The sequence below is a fragment of the Elephas maximus genome, chromosome 4 (genome assembly GCF_024166365.1).
Source record: "Elephas maximus indicus isolate mEleMax1 chromosome 4, mEleMax1 primary haplotype, whole genome shotgun sequence".
Taxonomy (NCBI): domain Eukaryota; kingdom Metazoa; phylum Chordata; class Mammalia; order Proboscidea; family Elephantidae; genus Elephas; species Elephas maximus.
Genome location: NC_064822.1, coordinates 125,048,738 through 125,068,277, shown reverse-complemented (window position 1 = coordinate 125,068,277; position 19,540 = coordinate 125,048,738). Strand labels below are relative to the sequence as shown.

General features: G+C 41.2%; 1 protein-coding gene across 3 annotated transcripts in view; it reads right to left on the bottom strand.

Annotated features, from left to right (window-relative positions):
• Positions 1 to 19,540, bottom strand: part of TBC1D30 (TBC1 domain family member 30) — a 143,802-nt gene that overhangs the window by 47,015 nt on the left and 77,247 nt on the right. The gene's annotated exons all lie outside the window — the stretch shown is intronic.

The window sequence follows — 19,540 nt, the reverse complement described above, 5'->3', positions numbered from 1 at the left end:
ACACCTGTGCTGGTACGTGATCTAAGGGCAAGACACTGCCTGGAAATCTTCAACTTCATTCAGTAGTGTTGTTATTAATACTATTGGTATTATTGTTCTGAAACTCTTAAATATACTATAAAAAAAAATAGGATAAAGCAAATAGTTAATGTTGTAAGGAACCAACATGTTACAGTGCAACAGAAAATTCAAGGGTATAATGAAAGAAATTAAGGGCATTTAAAATCTTGTATTAGTATGTTTAAGGAAACCTGTTTTGCATAGTGGGTAAGAGCTATGGCTGCTAACCAAAAGGCTGGCAGTTCTAATCCACCAGGCGCTCCTTTGAAATTCTATGGGGCAGTTCTACTCTGTCCTATAGGGTCACTATGAGTTGGAATCAACGGCAACAGGTTTTTTAGTATATTTAAATTGGAAATACCAGTATGAACTTTTTTCCTTTTTAAAAATACATATGTCTATTTAGAAATAAGGACAATCCATCAGCAATGAACAACCCTAGCACCCAGACTGTGGTCTCTAAAATCCATTCCCTAATAAAAGGAACGAGGGCTCTTTGGAGTAGTGACGGATTCCAGGTCTAGAATTAAGAAAGTACAAGATGAGCCTGAAACACCTTGATGAGCTCAGAAAGAAAATGCTCCAAGACTAATGGGGTCATGTCAAAAGGACACAATAGCCACATGAATAGGCTATCATTGACCAAAGATGGAACAATTTGAGCATCGAGAATAATGACTGCTATTGACTGAAAAATATTGAATATTTTGAAATGCATTCATAACGATATTTTGAGAAAGGGCCAAATAAAAAAGTCATTCCTATGACTCTAGCACAGTCATTTTGTATTCAGTACATTCTGGGCTTTATGAAGTGCCCCCAGAATTTGAGGACAATGTCAGGAATGGTAATACTCTAAGAATAAAACCTATAAGCATCTGGTAGAAATGAGATTAGTTATCTGCAAAAATAAACAAGGCTAATAAGGAACACGTAAGCTGTTTAGTTCTGCCTTCCTGACTGAGGTAAGGATGCTTGGACTCTAGGGCAAAGGTTTCCAGAGATATTGTCAATATTCTGCTATGAGGAAATCTCCCTGATCCTTCCTGTGTTGGGGAAGAGGTGAGGGAGCAGCTTGGGGCAGGGAGAGTATCCTGATGCCTGAGAAGGTGTGAGGACTGCTTTGGTCACTGGGTATAGTTCCTTAATCTCAGTTAGCACCCACTGTGTGATCTTTAAGATTGTGTGTCAACTTGGCTGGTCCATGATTCTCAGTGTTTTGGTAGTTGTATAATCTTATGATCACTTTCCCCTTGAAATTTGATATGTGATCACCCCCACGATGGAATCTGCTGAGTGGTACCGGCAGGGGTGGGGCCTGTGGCGGCTCACTGCCCCCTCAGCCTTCATCTCTCCCCCTTCCGCTGCCTACTTCCTTCCTGCTGGCCTTGCAAAGGTTGTTGGCTTATTCTGGATCCAGCAGCTGTCTCTTGTCTGACCTCTGATTCTTGGGACTTGAGCTAGCAGCTTACCTATCCATCTTGGGATTTGGATATCTTCCCAACCTGCGAGCAACAGTCCAGATCCCTAACCTACCTATCTTGGGTTCACCAGCCCCTGCAGCTAAGTGACTCAGGAGAAACCTTGTGGTCTTGTCTACCGACCTTGGGGATTCCTTGACCATCACAACCTGTGAGCAGGATCCCTGCTCTCCAACCTGCTCATCTTGGGTTCACCAGCTTCTGCAGCTCCATGAATTGGGAAAGGACTCTATCCTGATCCAAGGACTTGGGACGTCCCAACCCCTACAATCATGTGAGCTGTTTCCTTAATGTACATCTCTCTATATATATTTATACGCATTACTGGTTTTACTTCCCTAGAGAACCCAGCCAAAGACACACTATTATCCCATGGGATAAGCCTGTGGGGTGGAACCCATCCTCTAAAAAGGAAAGGTAGTATGGGCAGAAGAACCTCAAAATTTAAAAAAAGGGAAATTCTCAGAATAGAGCCCTTAGATGAGGTGTAAGTTTAAACCAGATCCTATTACAGGACCATTCAACAATATTTATTGACCATCTTCTATATACTAAGGTATATGGAAGAATTTGCCATCCATTGTGAGAGACAGATACATACAAATTTTTACCAGTTACTGCCAAGTCAGTCTTGATTTACGGTGATACTGTGTGTGTCAGAGTAGAACTGTGCTTCATAGTGTTTTTAATAGTTAATTTTTCAGAAGTACAAGGTCATTTTCTTCCAAGGTGCCTCAGGGTGGAGTCGAACCTCCAACCTTTTCATTAGCAGCCAAGTACATTAACTGTTTGTACCACCCAGGAACTCCATAGAAATTTTAATAGGTGATAAATACTGAAGGGACATAAACTTGGGAGAGGCTTAAAAAGTTTCCCAGAACAGCTCAGACTTGATGGACTAATCAAAGGATCGGCAGTTCGAATCCACCAGGCGCTCCTTGCAAACTCTATGAGGCAGTTCTACTCTGTCCTACAGGGTCGCTATGAGTCCGAATTGACTTGACACCACTGGGTTTACTGGATCATCATATATGGAATGGAGAGAAAGGCATTGCCACCAGAGGAGGAAAAAGTTGGAAAAGGCACAATGGGGCAAAAGTTCATGAAATCTCTGGGGAAGCTAATAATAGTCAGCTGTGTTTTTTAGGACAAGAGAGGAAGGGGACTGGAGAGAGATGAGGCTAGAGAATTGGATGGTCAGGAAGGGTTGTTTTAGATGCTAAGATGTTGGCGCTTTGTACCGTGGGAGTTCTATTTGTATTCTATAAGCAATGGGCAGTTTCGTAGGTTTTTAAGGAGAATCATGATACGGCCAGATTTGCCTATTAGAAAGCTTATTCTGACAGTGTGAGAGGGGATTGGAATGCAGAAAAGTGTCAAGGAGACCAAATAGGAGGCTGTTGCAATGTTCCAGTTGAGATTTAATGAAGGACTAATTCCAGGTTGGGGGAGGTTAGTCAAGAGACACCTAGAAGACAGAATCAGGACTTGATGATTGATTGAATGTGGGAGTATAAGGGATCTCATTAGCTATATGAGAATGAGGAGGAGGAGCATATTGAGGGAGTTAAATAATGAGCTTCCTTTGAGACCTGTTGAGTTTGAGGGATCCAATTGAAGATGACTCTTAAGCAGTTTGAAATATGGATCTGAAGCTCAGGGAGGAGTGAGAGCCAGACCCACTCACCCAGGGTGAGTGTATACTGCAAAAGGAGAAGACGACTCAGGCACAGAAATCTATCCATTAGCCTGGTGCTTTTATAGTCTCTGTACATGTTCCTTTTCCTTGAGCTTTCTCTTAATGTTAATAAGATATCCTTGCACTGGTCCAGCCTATCTCATCTGTGCTGAGAGCAGTAATCAAAGGGATCTGTTGTTTGGCTTTATCTGGCCAATTGTTTTAGAAGGCATAATGTGTCCCTGGGGCTAAAAATGGTGATTAACACCCAGAATCAAAGTGAGAGAACAGGAAGAAAAAAGAAAGTCCAGGAGACAAAGATGGTAACTGCATGCTTAGTCTCGCCTTCCAGAGCTCTCATCTGCTCAAGCCTTATGGAGTTTTGTGCTCTAAATTAACAACATAGGTTATTCACTCTCAGCCTCCAGTACTGGGCCAGAAGACAGCTGGGCAGGCCAAGAGAAGGAGCAATCTGCTCAGCCCCAGGGTACTGTCTCTGGAGCTGAGACGAAAGAAAAGGAAAGCATCAAGTTCCCGGGGCTGTAAGATACATGCCACTCAGATCATCCAGTTCACGTTGGATCTGTCACCATGCTCACCAAAGCAAACTTTTGATTGCCATTTGGCTTCCCACATAGACTTTGCCGCAGAGGAGAGAATGTACCAACCAGTTACCAGTTGCCATCAAGTTGAATCCAACTCATGGCAAACCCATGTGTGTCAGAGAAAAGCTGTGAAGCAGATCTCCAGGCCTGTCTTCTGGGGTGACTTTGTGTGGGTTCGAACTGCCAACCTTTCAGTTAGTAATCAAACATTTAACCATTTGCACCACCCAGGGACTCCAGTTAATGACAGTCAATAGCCCTGAGTTGGGTAAACTCTCAGTGAGTTGAAGAAATCAAGTTTCTGAAGTACCGAAGTTGACATCTAGATCCTAGATGGCCAACCCCACCCAGATCTGCCCCAACACAAAGGCTTCTGTCTCTGGAATTTCTCTTAAATAACAACACTTCTCTTACTAGTAGTGACAAAGGCTTAATTACTTTCAAAACGAAAAGTCAATGTCCCCTCCCTTAGATTTATTATAAGGAAAAACTGACTCTATTAACAAAAAAGCTTTCTTGAAAACTTCCCATTCTAAACGCACAGAAGTTGAAATCAACAAAGAAAACATTTTTAAGAGTTTCTACTATTACAGCAATGAACAGCGAAGGAATTAAACAATATTGTTTTGTTTATGTTGGAGAGGAAAGCCAGGACTGCCAACTTTTACAGCAAACAGATAATTAAACGAGCACTAAGACACAATACACCAAAAGCAGCCACGGCACAAGCCTAGTATTATATTTATTGTATGACTCCTAGTTTCTTATTTCATGTCTGGAGTATTGTTTTCCAAAAGCTGAAGATGTCGTATGAAGTCAACTTTCAGAGGAATAGCTTGCAGCCTGGACTTTGCTTGAGGATCTCAGGTGGTGAGATTTTTCCAGTGAGGTCACTTTACCATCACTCTTTGCTCACTGACTAATCTTTACTAATCAAACAATACCAGTGAATTCACATTTGGGCAAATTATCCCTTGGCACAGCCCAGAACAGTTATGAATTAAGCTGAATTTGGGAGAAAGGAAGGCTAGATGAAAACTTCACATTGGTTGAGTAACAGGTTACTTAGATTGCTAAAGAAAGTGAGTGCTTAAGGGAATGCCCTGAATGTCTCAGAGCCCAGGACCCTTGGGATACCCCCAGAGATGCAAGTTCCCAGGCTGAAATAAGGCTAATTCCTTGTTTCCTAATTAGATCATTCTTCTATTCCTGCATTTGCAAGCTCACATGCTGAGAACGGGACTTCCTTGATGGTTAACCCTTCCTTTAATGGCAAAGGGGGACGATGTCAGAAGGAAAAGGAATCCTAAAATAAGGGATAGAAGCTATGTCTCAAGGGGCTTCCAGTTACCATCTCAGAAGGGAATCAAGCCTGGGACTTTTGTCATTTCCTAATGCTATTTATGTTTAACACTAAAAATCCTTAAAATAAAAAGGGCCTACGTGCTTATCTTCAGGGACGGAACAGAACTAGTAGCGACAATTACCAAGAGAAAAGCCCTTGAAGGCTGCTGCAAGGAAAGAAAAATCACAATGAGCTAGCCTGCTCTGGGGAAGTGGGCTTGGAATTCATCCATACAGCCTGCAAGCTCCCTGACAGTTGTTCCTCAGCACCCAGGTCTCTGAGGGCCAGAAGACATATTACTAGACCATTAGGTCTCAGTTTCTGCTCTGCTGTAGTTTTCTAGCCAGGAGCTCGTACGGTCTCTCATGAAGCAGGTGGTTATTGTAAGGTGCCATCGAGTCAATTTTGACTCAAAGCGACCCCATGTGACAGAGTGGAACTACTCCATAGAGTTTCCTAGGCTATAATCCTTACAGGTGCAGATCGCCAGGTCTTTATCCTACAGAGCCTCTGGGTGGATTTGAACCACCACCCTTTCAGTTAGTAGCCAAGCACTTAACCATTTGCGCCATTTCATACTCATGCTAATAAAAAAGATGGGGTCTGGTGGCATAAAAGACACTATTTTCCTGTCTCCTATCCGCACAATTTTTGAAGTCTGTAAGCAATTCTTGAATAGTAAAAGTGATTTTTACAATTTATCTACAGAATAGTCCTGAATAATAAAAGTGATTAATACCTTTTATCTAAAGGGATAGTTCTAGATATTAAAAGTAATTATTACCTTTTACCTAAAAGGACAGCAACTATGGCTAGTACCATAAAAAGTTAATACTCTCCTCAGACCTACCTAAAAGTAGGTCCTTAATAAGTAGTTTCTTCAACTACATAGTGTGTGACGGAGCCCACACACTAGGAGCTTATGGTGGTGAACAGTCATAGCCATTCTTCCCTCATGAAAGAGACACAGAGGTAGAGCAGCAGAGAGAAACTGAGGTGGAAGAAAAAGCTATAGAATTATCTGACACGTCACATCACAAAACATTTTATTGTCTTTTTAGCTGATTTTCTCCTCTTAGTCATAAAAACCTATTTGTTATTGTTGTTGGGTACCTTAGAGTTCATTTTAACTCACAGTGACCCCAAGTTACAGAGTAGAATTGCCCTCCACGGTTTCCTTTACAAAGGAAATCTTTTTGAAATCTTCACCAAAGCAGATTGCAAGATCTTTCTCCCAAGGAGCTATTGGGTGGGTTTGAACTCCCAACCTTTCAGTTAGCAGCCAAGTGCTTAACCATCTGTGCCACCAGGGCTCCTTAAAAACGGATTACTCTATTTAAATACAGGCAGGACCAGGCAGTGTTTCGTTCTGGTGTACATAGGGTCACTATGAGTTGGAACCGACTTGACGGCAGTTAACAGCAACAACATCCTTTAAGGCAATTTTGTTTATTTCAGAGAAAGGATACTGTTGAGCATGGAACCAAGAAGCTCTGAAATTCCAACACCAAAGTATACTCAGCACCATCTTCTAACTCCCGGTATTCCCTGTTTATGCTTTCTCAGGACCATTCTCTCTATTCAGTACTCTCAAAAACAAAACCATTCCCAACATTCCCCCCAAACATACACAGATACTTTGGCATTGCTGACCTATAATCAGGATGACTATTTTAAGAATAACCAGTTACATACAGCAAAAAGACAATCCAATTAAAAAATGAGCAAAAAAGACATTCAAGCAGCTAACAGACACATAAGGAAATGCTTGCGATCACTAGCCATTAGAGAAATGCAAATCAATACCACAATGAGATACCATCTCACCCTCCACATTACTGGCACAAATAAAAAATAATAATAACAAATGTTGGAGAGGCTGTGGGAGACTGGAACTCTTATGCACTGCTGGTGGGAATGCAAAATGTTAAAACCATTTTTGGAAAACAATATGGTACTTCCTTACAAAGCTAAAGATAGAAATACCATATGATCCAACAATCCTACCCCTAGGACTATAACCTAGAGAAATGAGAGCCATCACACGAATAGACGTATGCACACCCATGTTCACTGCAGCATTGCTCAGAATAGCAAAAAGATGGAAACAACCTAGATGCCCATCAATAGATGAATGGATAAACAAACTATGGTACATACACACAATGGAATACTATGCAGCAATAAAGAATAATGATGAATCTGTGAAGCATCTCACAACATGGATAAATCTGGAGGGCATTACGCTGAGTGAAAGACGTCAATCACAAAAGGACAAATACTGTATGAGATCACTACTATAAAAACTCATGAAAAGGTTTACACACAAAAAGAAACAATCTTTGATGGTTATAATGGAGGGGAGAGGTGGGAATGGAAAAACACTAAATAGACAAGTGGTAATTTTGGTGAAGGGTAAGACGGTACACAATACTGGGGAAGTCAAGGCAAGGTCATGGAAGCTCCATAGACACATCCAAACTCCCTGAGGGACTGAATTACTGGGCTGAGGTCTGTGGGGACCATGGTCTTGGGGGAACATCTAGCTGAACTGACATAACACAGTTAATAAAGAAAATCTACATGCTACTTTGGTGAGTAGTATCTGGGGTCTTAAAAGCGTCTGAGCAGCCATCTAAGATACTTCACTGGTCTCACCCCATCTGGAGCAAGGGAGAATGAAGAAAATCAAAGACACAAGGGAAAGATTAATCCAAATGACTAATGGACCACAAGTACTACAGCCTCCACCAGACTGAGTCCAGCACAACTAGATGATGCCTGGCTACCACCACTGACTGCTCTGACAGGGATCACAATAGAGGGTCCTGGATAAAGCTGGACAAAAATGTAGAAAAAATTCTAATTCACACACACACACAGAAGACCAGACTTACTATTCTGACAGAGACTGGAAAAACCCCCAGAGTATGACACCCAGACACCCTTTTAGCTCAGTAATGAAGTCACTACTGAGGTTTACCCTTCAGCCAAAGATGAGACAGGCCCATAAAACAAAATGAGACTAAAGGGGCACAACAGCCTGGGGGCAAGGATGAGAAGGCAGGAGGGGACAGGAAAATTGGTAATAGGGAAACCAAGGTGGAGAAGGGAAGAGAATTGGCATGTGGTGGGGTTGGCAACCAGTGTCACAAATATGTATACTATTTGTTTAGTAAGAAACTAGTTTGTTCTATAAACCTTCATCTGAAGTACAATAAAAAAATATGCAAATAAATTACTAATTAAACTTTAAACCACGGAACCAATTCTATTAATAAATGGATACATTTCCTCACTATTTACTTTATGATATCGTTATAACTTTTCTTATTATATAATAATGCTTTTAACATTAGGCCATAAAAAAAGAAGAACCAGTTACAGGCCAGAAAGTTTAGAATTAAAAATTTATCTGAACAACTCAATTTAAAAATGAGCAAAGGGTTTTGTAAATGGAAAAGTTTCAAACTGTAGGCACTCATGTCAGGCTTAAGAATGATGGGGCCAACATGCATTCCCAGGAAGCAAAAGGTCAGGATGTAAATCATTTGTTCATGGGAAGAATGTGTCAAGATGTAAACAATTTTTTCCTAGGAAAAATGTGTTCATGACTTCAATCCTGTCTAACCAAACTGGCTGGTGCCAATCATCTAAGTGGTAACTCACTCCCTCCTAGGCAAGTGGCCAACCTTTACATTTCAAAGGACTTCAAGCTGAAGCTGATTGTGATGGCTAAGATTGTGTGTTAAAGTCTCTTTAACAAACGGTGCTGGCATAACTGGATATCCATCTGCAAAAAATAAAACAAGACCCATACCTTACATCATGCATAAAAATGACCTCAAAATGGATCAGAGACCTAAATATAAAATCTGAAATGATAAAGATCATGGAAGAAAAAATAGGGACAATGCTAGGAGCCTAATACATGGCATAAACAACATTCAAAACATTACTAACAATGCACAAACACCAGAAGAGAAACTAGATAACTGGGAACTCCTAAAAATCAAATACTTATGCTCATCAAAAAACTTCCTCAAAAGAGTAAAAGACAACCTACAGACTAGGAAAAAAATTTTGGCTGCCATAAATCTGATCAGTTGCAAAAGGACAAATATTGTATGAGAACACTATTGTAAGAACTTAACAAAAGGTTTAAATACAGAAGAAAACATTCTTTGATGTTTATAATGAGGGCGGGGAGGGAGGGAGAGGGGTAGTCATTGACTAGATAGTAGATAAGATGTTGCTGTTGTTGTTAGGTGCCCTCAGGTTGTTTCTGACTCAAAGCGACCCTATGCACAACAGAATGAAACACTGCCGGTCCTGCGCCATCCTTGCAATCCTTGTTATGCTTGAGCTCATTGTTGCAGCCACTGTGTCAATCCACCTCGTTGGCGGTCTTCCTCTTTTCTGCTGACCCTGTACTCTGCCAAGCATGATGTCCTTCTCCAGGGACTGATCCCTCCTGACAACCTGCCCAAAGTATGTAAGATCCTTGCTTCTAGGGAGCATTCTGGTTGTACTTCTAAGACGGACTTGTTCATTCTTTTGGCAGTCCACGGTATATTCAATATTCTTCGCCAACACCACAATTCAAAGAAGTCAACTCATCTTCGGTCTTCTTTATTCATTGTCCAGCTTTCACATGCACAATTATGCAATTGAAAGTACCGTGGCTTGGGTCAGGCGCACCTTAGTCTTCAAGGTGACATCTTTCCTCTTCGACACTTTAAAGAGGTCCTTTGCAGCAGATTTACCCAATGCAATGCCTTTTTTGATTTCTTGACTGCTGCTTCCATGGCTGTTGGTTGTGGATCCAAGTAAAATGAAATCCTTCACAACTTCAATCTTTTCTCCGTTTATCATGATGTTGCTCATTGGTCCAGTTGTGAGGATTTTTGTTTTCTTTATGTTGAGGTGCAATCCATACTGAAGGCTGTGGTCTTTGATCTTCATTAGTAAGTGCTTCAAGTCCTTTTCACTTTCAGCAACCACGGTTGTGTCATCTGCATATTGCAGGTTGTTAATAAGTCTTCCTCCAATCCTGATGCCTGGTTCTTTTTCATATCATCCAGCTTCTTGGATTATTTGCTCAGCATGCTGGTTGAATAGGTATGGTGGAAGGATACAACCCTGACACACACCTTTCCTGACTTTAAACCAATCAGTATCCCCTTGTTCTGTTCAAACAACTGCCTCTTGATCTGTTAAAGTTTCCTCATGAGCGCAATTAAGTGTTCTGGGATTCCCATTCTTCGCAATATTATCCATAAGTTGTTATGATCCACACAGTTGAATGCCTTTGCACAGTCAATAAAACACAGGTAAACATCCTTCCGGTAATCTCTGCTTTCACCCAGGATCCATCTGACATCTGCAATGATATCCCTGGTTCCACATCCTCTTCTGAAACCAGCCTGAATTTCTGGCAGTTCCTTGTCGATACACTGCTGCAGCCGTTTTTGAATGATCTTCAGCAAAATTTTGCTTGCATGTGATATTAATGATATTGTTCGATAATTTCTGCATTCGGTTGGATCACCTTCCTTGGGAATAGTCATAAATATGAATCTCTTCCAGTCAGTTGGCCAGGAACCTCTCTTCCATATTTCTTGGCATAGACGAGTGAGCACCTCCAGCGCTACATCTGTTTGTTGAAACATCTCAATTGATATTCCGTCAATTCCTGGAGCCTTGTTTTTCACCAGTGCTTCAGAGCAGCTTGGACTTCTTCCTTCAGTACCATCAGTTCCTGATCATATGCTACCTCTCGAAATGGTTGAACATCGACTAATTCTTTTTGGTATAATGACTCTGTGTATTCCTTCCATCCTCTTTTGATGCTTCCTGCATCGTTTAATATTTTCCCCATAGAATCCTTCACTATTGCAACTCGAGGCTTGAATTTTTTCTTCAGTTCTTTCAGCTTGAGAAATGCCAAGTGTGTTCCTCCCTTTTGGTTTTCTATCTCCAGTTCTTTGCACATGTCATTATAATACTTTGCTTTGTCTTCTCGAGCTGCCCTTTGAAATCTTCTGTTCAGTTCTTTTACTTCATCATTCTTCCTTTAGCTTTAGCTGTTCAATGTTTGAGAGCAAGTTTCAGAGTCTTCTCTGACATCCGTCTTGGACTTTTCTTTCTTTCCTATCTTTTCAATGACCTCTTGCTTTCTTCATGTGTGATGTCATTCAACAACTCATCTGCTCTTCAGTTACAGGTGTTCACTGCGTCAAATCTATTCTTGAGATGGTCTTTAAATTCAGGTGGGATATTCTCAAGGTCATATTTTGGCTCTTGTGGACTTGTTCTGATTTTCTTTAGTTTCAGCTTGAATTTGCATATGAGCAATTGGTGGTCTGTTCCACAGTCAGCCCCTGGCCTTTTTCCAACTGATGATATTGAGCTTTTCCATCGTCTCTTTCCACAGATGTAGTCAATTTGATTTCCGTGTGTTCCATCTGGCAAGGTCCATGTGTATAAAAAAAAAAAATAGTCACCATTTATGTTGGTGAAAGAAGGTATTTGCAGTGAAGAAGTTGTTGGTCTTACAAAATTCTGTCATTCGATCTCCGGCATTGTTTCTACCACTAAGGCCATATTTTCCAACTACCAATCCTTCTTCTTTGTTTCCAACTTTTGCATTCCAATCACCAGTGATTAGCAATGCATCCTGATTGCATGTTCAATCAATTTCAGACTGCAGCAGCTGATAAAAATCTTCTATTTCTTCATCTTTGGCCTTAGTGGTTGGTGTGTAAATTTGAATAATGGTCATATCAACTGGTCTTCTTTGTAGGCATATGGATATTATTCTATCACTGACAGCCTTGTACTTCAGGATAGATCTTGAAATATTCTTTTTGACAATGAATGCAATACCATTCCTCTTCAAGTTGTCATTCCCAGCATAGCAGACTATATGATTATTTGATTCAAAATGGCCGATAGTCCATTTCAGCTGACTAATGCCTAGGACATCAATTTTTATGCATTCCATTTCATTTTTGACAATTTCCAATTTTCCTAGATTCATACTTCGTACATTCCAGGTTCTAATTATTAATAGATGTTTGTAGCTGTTTCTTCTCATCTTGAGTCATACCACATCAGCAGATGAAGGTCCCAAAAGCTTTACTCTACCCATGTCGTTAAGGTCAACTCTACTTTCAGAAGGCAGCTCTTCCCCAGTCATCTTTTGAGTGCCTTCCAACCTGGGGGCTCATCTTCCAGCACTATATCAGACAGTGTTGCGCTGCTATTCATAAGGTTTTCACTGGCTAATTCTTTTCAGAAGTGGACTTCCAGGTCCTTCTTCCTAGTCTGTCTTAGTCTGGAAGCTTAGCTGAAACCTGTCCTCCCTAGGTCACCCTGTTGGTACCTGAATACTGGTGGTATAGCTTCCAGCATCACAGCAACACGCAAGCCCCCAGAGCAGGACAAACTGACAGACACGTGGGGGTAGATAAGATAGTAGATAAGAATTATCTTAGGTGAAGGGAAGGACAACACACAATATAGGGCAAGTCAGCACACCTGGACTAAACCAAAAGCTAAGGAGTTTCCTGAATACAACCAAACACTTTGAGGGACAGAGTAGCAGGGGCAGGGATCTGGGGACCATGGTTTCAGGGGACATCTAGATCAATTGGCATAACAAAGCTTATTAACAAAATGTTCTGCATCCCATTTTGGTGAGTGGCATCTGGGGTCTTAAAAGATAGCAAGTGACCACCTAAGATACATCAATTGGTTCCAAACCATCTGGAGCAAAGGAGAATGAAGAACACCAAAGACACAAGGAAACTATGAACCCAAGAGACAGAAATGGCCACATAAACCAGAGACTCCATGTCTTGGGTATCTAGTGCTGCCATAACAGAAATACCACAGATGGATGCCTTTAACAAAGAGAAATTTATTCTTCTACAGTCTAGTAGGTTACAAGTCCAAATTCAGGGCGTTGGCTCCAGGGGAAGGCTTTCTCTCTCTGTCAGCTCTGGAGGAGGGTCCTTGTCCTCAATCTTCCCCTGGTCGAGAAGCTTCTCAGGCGTAGGGACCCCGTGTCCAGAGGACATGCTCTGCTCCTGGTGCTGCTTTCTTGGTGGTATGTGGTCCCCAACTCTCTGCTTCCTTCCCTTTCATCTTTCCTCAGCCTGAGACAAGAGAACTAGATGGTGCATGGCTACCGCCAGTGACCACTTTGACAGGAAACACAACACACGGTTCCTGATAGAACAGGAGAAAAGTGTGGTGCACAACTCAAATTCTAGTTAAAAAGACCAGACTTAATGGTCTGACTGAGACTGGAGGGACCCCAGAAGACATGACCCCTGGACTCTCTGTTAGCCCAGAACTGAAACCATTCCTGAAGCCAACTCTTCAGACAAAGATTAGACTGGACTAAAAGATGTAAAATGATACGCGTGAAGAGAGTGCTTCTTAGCTCAAGTAGAAACATGAGACTAAATGGGCAGCTCCTGTCTGGAGGTGAGATGAGAAGGCAAGAAGGGACAGGAGCTGGTTGAATTGACACAGGGAATCCGGAGTGGAAAGAAGGAGTGTGCTGTCACATTATAGGGAGAGCAACTAAGGTCACATAACAATGTGTGTGTCATGGATTGAATTAAGTCCCCCAAAAAATGTGTGTATCGACTTGGTTAGACCATGATTTCCAGTATTGTGTGGCTGTCCTCCATTTTGTGATTGTAATTTTATGTCGAGAGGATGAGAGTGGGATTGTAACACCATGCTTACTCAGGTCATCTCCCCGATCCAAGGTAGTTTCCCTAGGGTGTGGTCTGCACCACCTTTTATCTCTCAAGAGATAAAAGGAAAGAGAAGTAAGCAGAGAGTTGAGGACCTCATGCCACTAAGAAAGCAGCACCAGGAGCACAGCGTGTCCTTTGGACATGGGATCCTGTGCCTGAGAAGCTCCTCGACTAGGGTAAGATTGAGGACAAGGACCTTTCTCCAGAGCTGACACAGAAAGAAAGCCTTCCCCTGGAGCTGACGCCCTGAATTTGGACTTGTAACCTACTCGACCATAAGAAAATAAAAAATCTCTTTGTTAAAGCCATCCACTTGTGATATTTTTGTTATAGCAGCACTAGGTGACTAAGACAGAGTTTATAAATTTTTATATGAGAAACTAACTTGAATTGTAAACTTTCACTTAAAGTACAATAAAAAATAAATTAAAAAAAAAAGTTCATGTGTCAACTTGGCTGGGCCATGATTTTCAGTGTTTACATGTGATCACTCCCATGATAGAATCTGCTGTGAGTAGCCAATCAGTTGAAAGGGAGTTTCCTTGGGCATTTGGCCTGCATACGAATATATACAGATGTTCTGGCTTTTTTGCTCACTCTGGATCCTGTGACTGCCTCCTGTTCATCTGACCTTTGGCTCTTGGGACTTGAACTATCAGCTTATCTGCCAATCTTGGGATTCGTCAGACTCCACAGCCTGAGAGCAGGAGCCCTGTTCTCCAATCTGCTGATCTTAGGTTCACCAGCCCCTGCAGCTACATGAATCTGGAGAAACCTTGAGATCTTGCCTGCCAATCTTGGGATTCATCGACCTTCACAGCCTGTGAGCAAGACCCCTGCTATCCTCAACCTGCCAATCTTGGGTTCGCCAGCCCCTGCAGCTACATAAATTGAGAGAAGCCTCTATCCTGATCCAAGGACTTGGGACATTCCAGCATCTACGATCACGTGAGCCATTTCCTCGATATAAATCTCTCTGCGTATATATATTTATACAATTTACTGGTTTTGCTTCTCTAGAGAATCCAGCCTAAGAAACTGATCTTAGCAATCATTAACCCCTACCTCTCTCTGCTTGAATGGTGGAGTGCTTTATATTTCTACTTTGCACTGCCCAGCTAAGCTGTATAATTCCTCAATAAATCTCCTTTTCTTTCCACCTAACAGAGTACCAGATTTTCTTCTTTGATAACTTAAATAGACATTTCTCTAAAGAAGTTATACAAATGGCCAACAAGCACATGAAAAGATGCTCAGCATCATTAGTCACTCAGGGAATGCAAATCAAAAACACAATGAGATACCACTTCACACCCACTACCCAAAACCCACTAAGGATGGCTATAATCAAAATATAACAGAAAATAACAAGTGTCAACAGTGTTGTGAAAAAATTGGAACCCTCTTACATTGTTGGTGGGGGTGTAAAATCGTGCAGCCACTACAGGAAACCATTTGGCAGTTCCTCAAAAAGCTAACCACTGAATTAGCATATGAACCAGCAATTCCACTCCTAGGTATATACCCAAAAGAACTGAAAGCAGGTACTCGAATAAATACTTGCATATTTGTTCATCATAGTCCTATTCACAAGAGCCAAAAGCTGGAAAAAAAAACCCAGATGTCCATCAACAGACGAATAAATAAACAAATTGCAGTATGTACAATGGAATATTATTTAGCCATTAAAAGGAATGAAGTACTGATGATACATGTTACAACATGGATGACCTTCAAAAGCCTTGTGCTAAATGAAAGAAGCCAGGAGGCGGGGCCAAGACGCTGGAGTAGTCAGACACTTCATGTAGTCCCTGTTACAACAAAGACCTGAAAAAAGAAGTGAATCGATTATATATGACAGCTTGGGAGCCCTGAACGTCAAGGGCAAAGTTGAGAAGTCAGACTGAGCAGCAGGAGGAGAGAAAGACAGTTCAGAAGCAGCGAGGAATTGCCAGACCTGACCTGGCAGCAACCGGCACCCCAGAGGCCAGATCAGCTGACACAAGTGCAGTGGGACAAGCAGTGGCATTCAGGACACGTCTTCCACGTCGGGAGAGACCGAGCAGCAGAGAGTTCATTCACACCTCCAGAGTCAGCGAAAAGCGGCAGGCACTCCATCAGCAAAAGATAAGTACATCTGTCTGATCTACTGCGTGAATCAAAGAACACCCCTTTGGGAAAAAACTCCCATTTACCTGACCCTGCCCCTCTCTGCATCAAGTCCTAAGCTGGCTTCAGTGATAGCTGCTTTCCCTGGGCTGGAAGGAGGACCTGTCACATGCCCTGGGCCATTCTTCCAGCCCTGGAGAAGGAACAAATTAACAAACAGGGAAAAAATAATCTTCCAGCTCCTCTAAGCCAGAACTCAGGGCAGAAACAGTTCCTTTGCCTAAGCACAGGCATAAGGGGTCCACAGACTTTGAACACCTTTCACCTCTGGGCAGACTTGTGTGGGCCCATTTCAACAGTGTAGGCCCTCATTAGCACAGTACAACAGGGTATATACCTGAAGTCCAACTTCAACTATTTCAGCTATGTGGTGGAGAGGCAGGTTTGTGATGTTTGCCACCACCCTGCCTATTAAGCAGGGTCCTCATCTACCCACATCAGGGACCTGAGGACTGGTGGCTCCACCATGCCACCTAGCCACCCACAACAGGGGTCCAAGGATAAGCGGTGCCTCCCAGCCCTTACAATCAATAGCATTGGGTGCCCACAGTCCACCTGCAAAACCCACTCACCTGCACACTCTAGGGAAAAGGAACACACTTTCCTCAAAGACATTCAGAGGTGGTTGTCAGCCCCCAGCCTTGCTCAGCACGTGACACCCTACTACAGCCAGATACCTGTGCCTAAACCAACCACCCCTGCTCGCCTAAGATTGTAGGTGAGAGCCTGCACCAAATACTTGGTGACCAACTACCTGGACACCTGAGCTGAATCCATAAAAGAAAAGCAAGTGGACTCCTGGGCTTATATACCTAGTAACAGCTCTAACCACTCGGTGACAGGATGTTAGAGCTTCAAAGTCACCAATAATCAAACTAGCTCACTCGAGCAGCCTATTTGGGCATATCAAAACAGGAAAGAAAAAAAAAAAAACAAGAAGCTAGGACACAGTAAGCAAACATAAAATAAATAAATACAATAACATCGACGGCTCGGAGACAACAGTCAATATAAAATCACATAAAGAGGCAGACCATGATGGCTTCACCAAGCTCTGAAAACAAAGTATCAAGAAATCTTCCAGATGAAGAGAATTTCTGGAATTACCAGAATACAAAAGATTAATACACAGAACTCTTCAAGAGATCAAGAAGGAGATCAGGCAAAACACAGAACAAGCTAAGGAACACACAGACAAAGCATTAGAGGAACTTCAGAAGATTAGGGAAGAGCATAAGGACAAATTTAATAGGCTGCAAGAATCCATAGAGAGACAACAAACAGAAATACAGAAGATTAACAATAAAATTTCAGAATTAGATAACTCAATATAAAGTCATAGAAGCAGAATTAAGGCAATGGAAGTGCAAATTAGTGAGACTGAAGATAAAACACTTGACACCAACATATTTGAGGAAAAATCAGATAAAAGAATTTTTAAAAATGAAGAAACCCTAAGGATTATGTGGGACTCTATCAAGAGGAATAACCCATGAGTGTTTGGCGTACCAGAACGGGGGAGGGGGGCAGATAACAGAAAATACAGAGAGAATTGTTGAAGATTTGTTGACAGAATACTTTCCTGACATCGTGTGAGGCTCATCGAACCTCACACAAGGTAGATCCCAAAAGAAAGTCACCAAGACATACCATAATCAAACTTGCAAAAACCAAAGATAAAGAGAGAATTTTAAGAGTGGCTAGTGATAAACAAAAAGTCACCTAAAAAGGAGAGTCAGTAAGACTAAGCCCGGACTACTCAGCAGAAAGCAGGCATGCAAGAAGGCAATGGGATGACATAAATAAAGTCTTGAAGGAAAAAAATTGCCAGCCAAGAATTGTATATCCAGCAAAACTGTCTCTCAAAAATGATGGTGAAATTAGGGAATTTCCAGATAAACAGAAGTTTAGGGAATTTGCAAAAACTAAACCAAAATTACAAGAAATACTAAAGGGAGTCTTATGGTTAGAAAATCAATAACATCAGATAACAACCTAAGACCAGAACACAGGACAGAGCAACCAGATATCAACCCAGATAGGGAAATCATAAAAAATTAAAGCTAAAATGCTCAAAACAGGGAAATAGTGACGTCATTATGTAAAAGATGACAACACTAAAACAAAAATGGGACTAAAAAATGTAGTCATAGATCTTTCATATGGAGCGGAAGCAAAAGCAATATAAAGAAATACAAAGGTTGGTTTAAACTTAGAAAAATAGGGGTAAATACTAAGGTAACCACAAAGAAAACTAGCAGTCCTAAACATCAAAATAAAAAACAAGAAAAACATAAAGACTCAGGAAAACATAAGCAACAACAATCAAAAAGAGGAAAAGAAGATAAAGAAAAACGACTCAGCACAGAAAATTCAGTGGAAAAATGAAACTGTCAATAACACACACACAAAAAAGACATCAAAATGATAGCACTAAACTCATACTATCCATAATTACACTGAATATAAATGGACTAAAAGCATCAATAAAGAGACAGAGAGTGGCAGAATGGATTAAAAAAGCACGACCCATCTATACCCTGCCTACAAGAGACACACCTTAAACTCAAAGACACAAACAAACTAAAACTCAAAGGATGGAAAAAATATATCAAGCAAACAACAATCAAAAAAGAGCAGGAGTGGCAGTATTAATTTCTAACAAAATACACTTAAAAGTTAAATCCACCACAAAGGATAAGGAAGGACACTGTATAATAATTAAAAGTTCTATACACCAGGAGGACATAACCATAATAAATATTTATGCACCCAACGACAGAGCTCCAAAATACATAAAACAAACTGTAACAGCATTCAAAAGAGAGATAGCTCCACAACAATAATAGGAGACTTCAACAAACCACTTTTGGTGAAGGACAGAACTTCCAGAAGAAAAGCTCAATAAAGACACAGAAGGTCTAAATGCCACAATCAACCAACTTGACCTTATAGACACATCCAGAATACTCCTCCCAACAGCAGCCAAGTACATTTTCTTTTCCAATGCACACGGAACATTCTCCAGAATAGACGACATATTAGGTCATAAAGCAAGCCTTAACGAATCCAAAACATGGAAATATTACAAACCATCTTTTCTGACCATAAAGCCATAAAAGTAGAAATCAATAACAGAAAAAAAAAAAATCAAACACATGGAAACTGAACAACACCTTGCTCAAAAACAATTGGGTTAAAGATGAAATTAAGGACAGAACAAAGAAATTCATAGAACCCAATGAGAATGAAGACACTTCCTACCAGAACATTCGGAACATGGCAAAAGCAGAGCTCAGAGGTCAATTTATACCAACGAATGCACACATTCAAAAAGAAGAAAGGGCCAAAATCAAAGAATTATCCCTAGAATTCAAACAAATAGACAGAAGTAAAAGGAGCCCTCAGGCCCCAGAAGAAAGCAA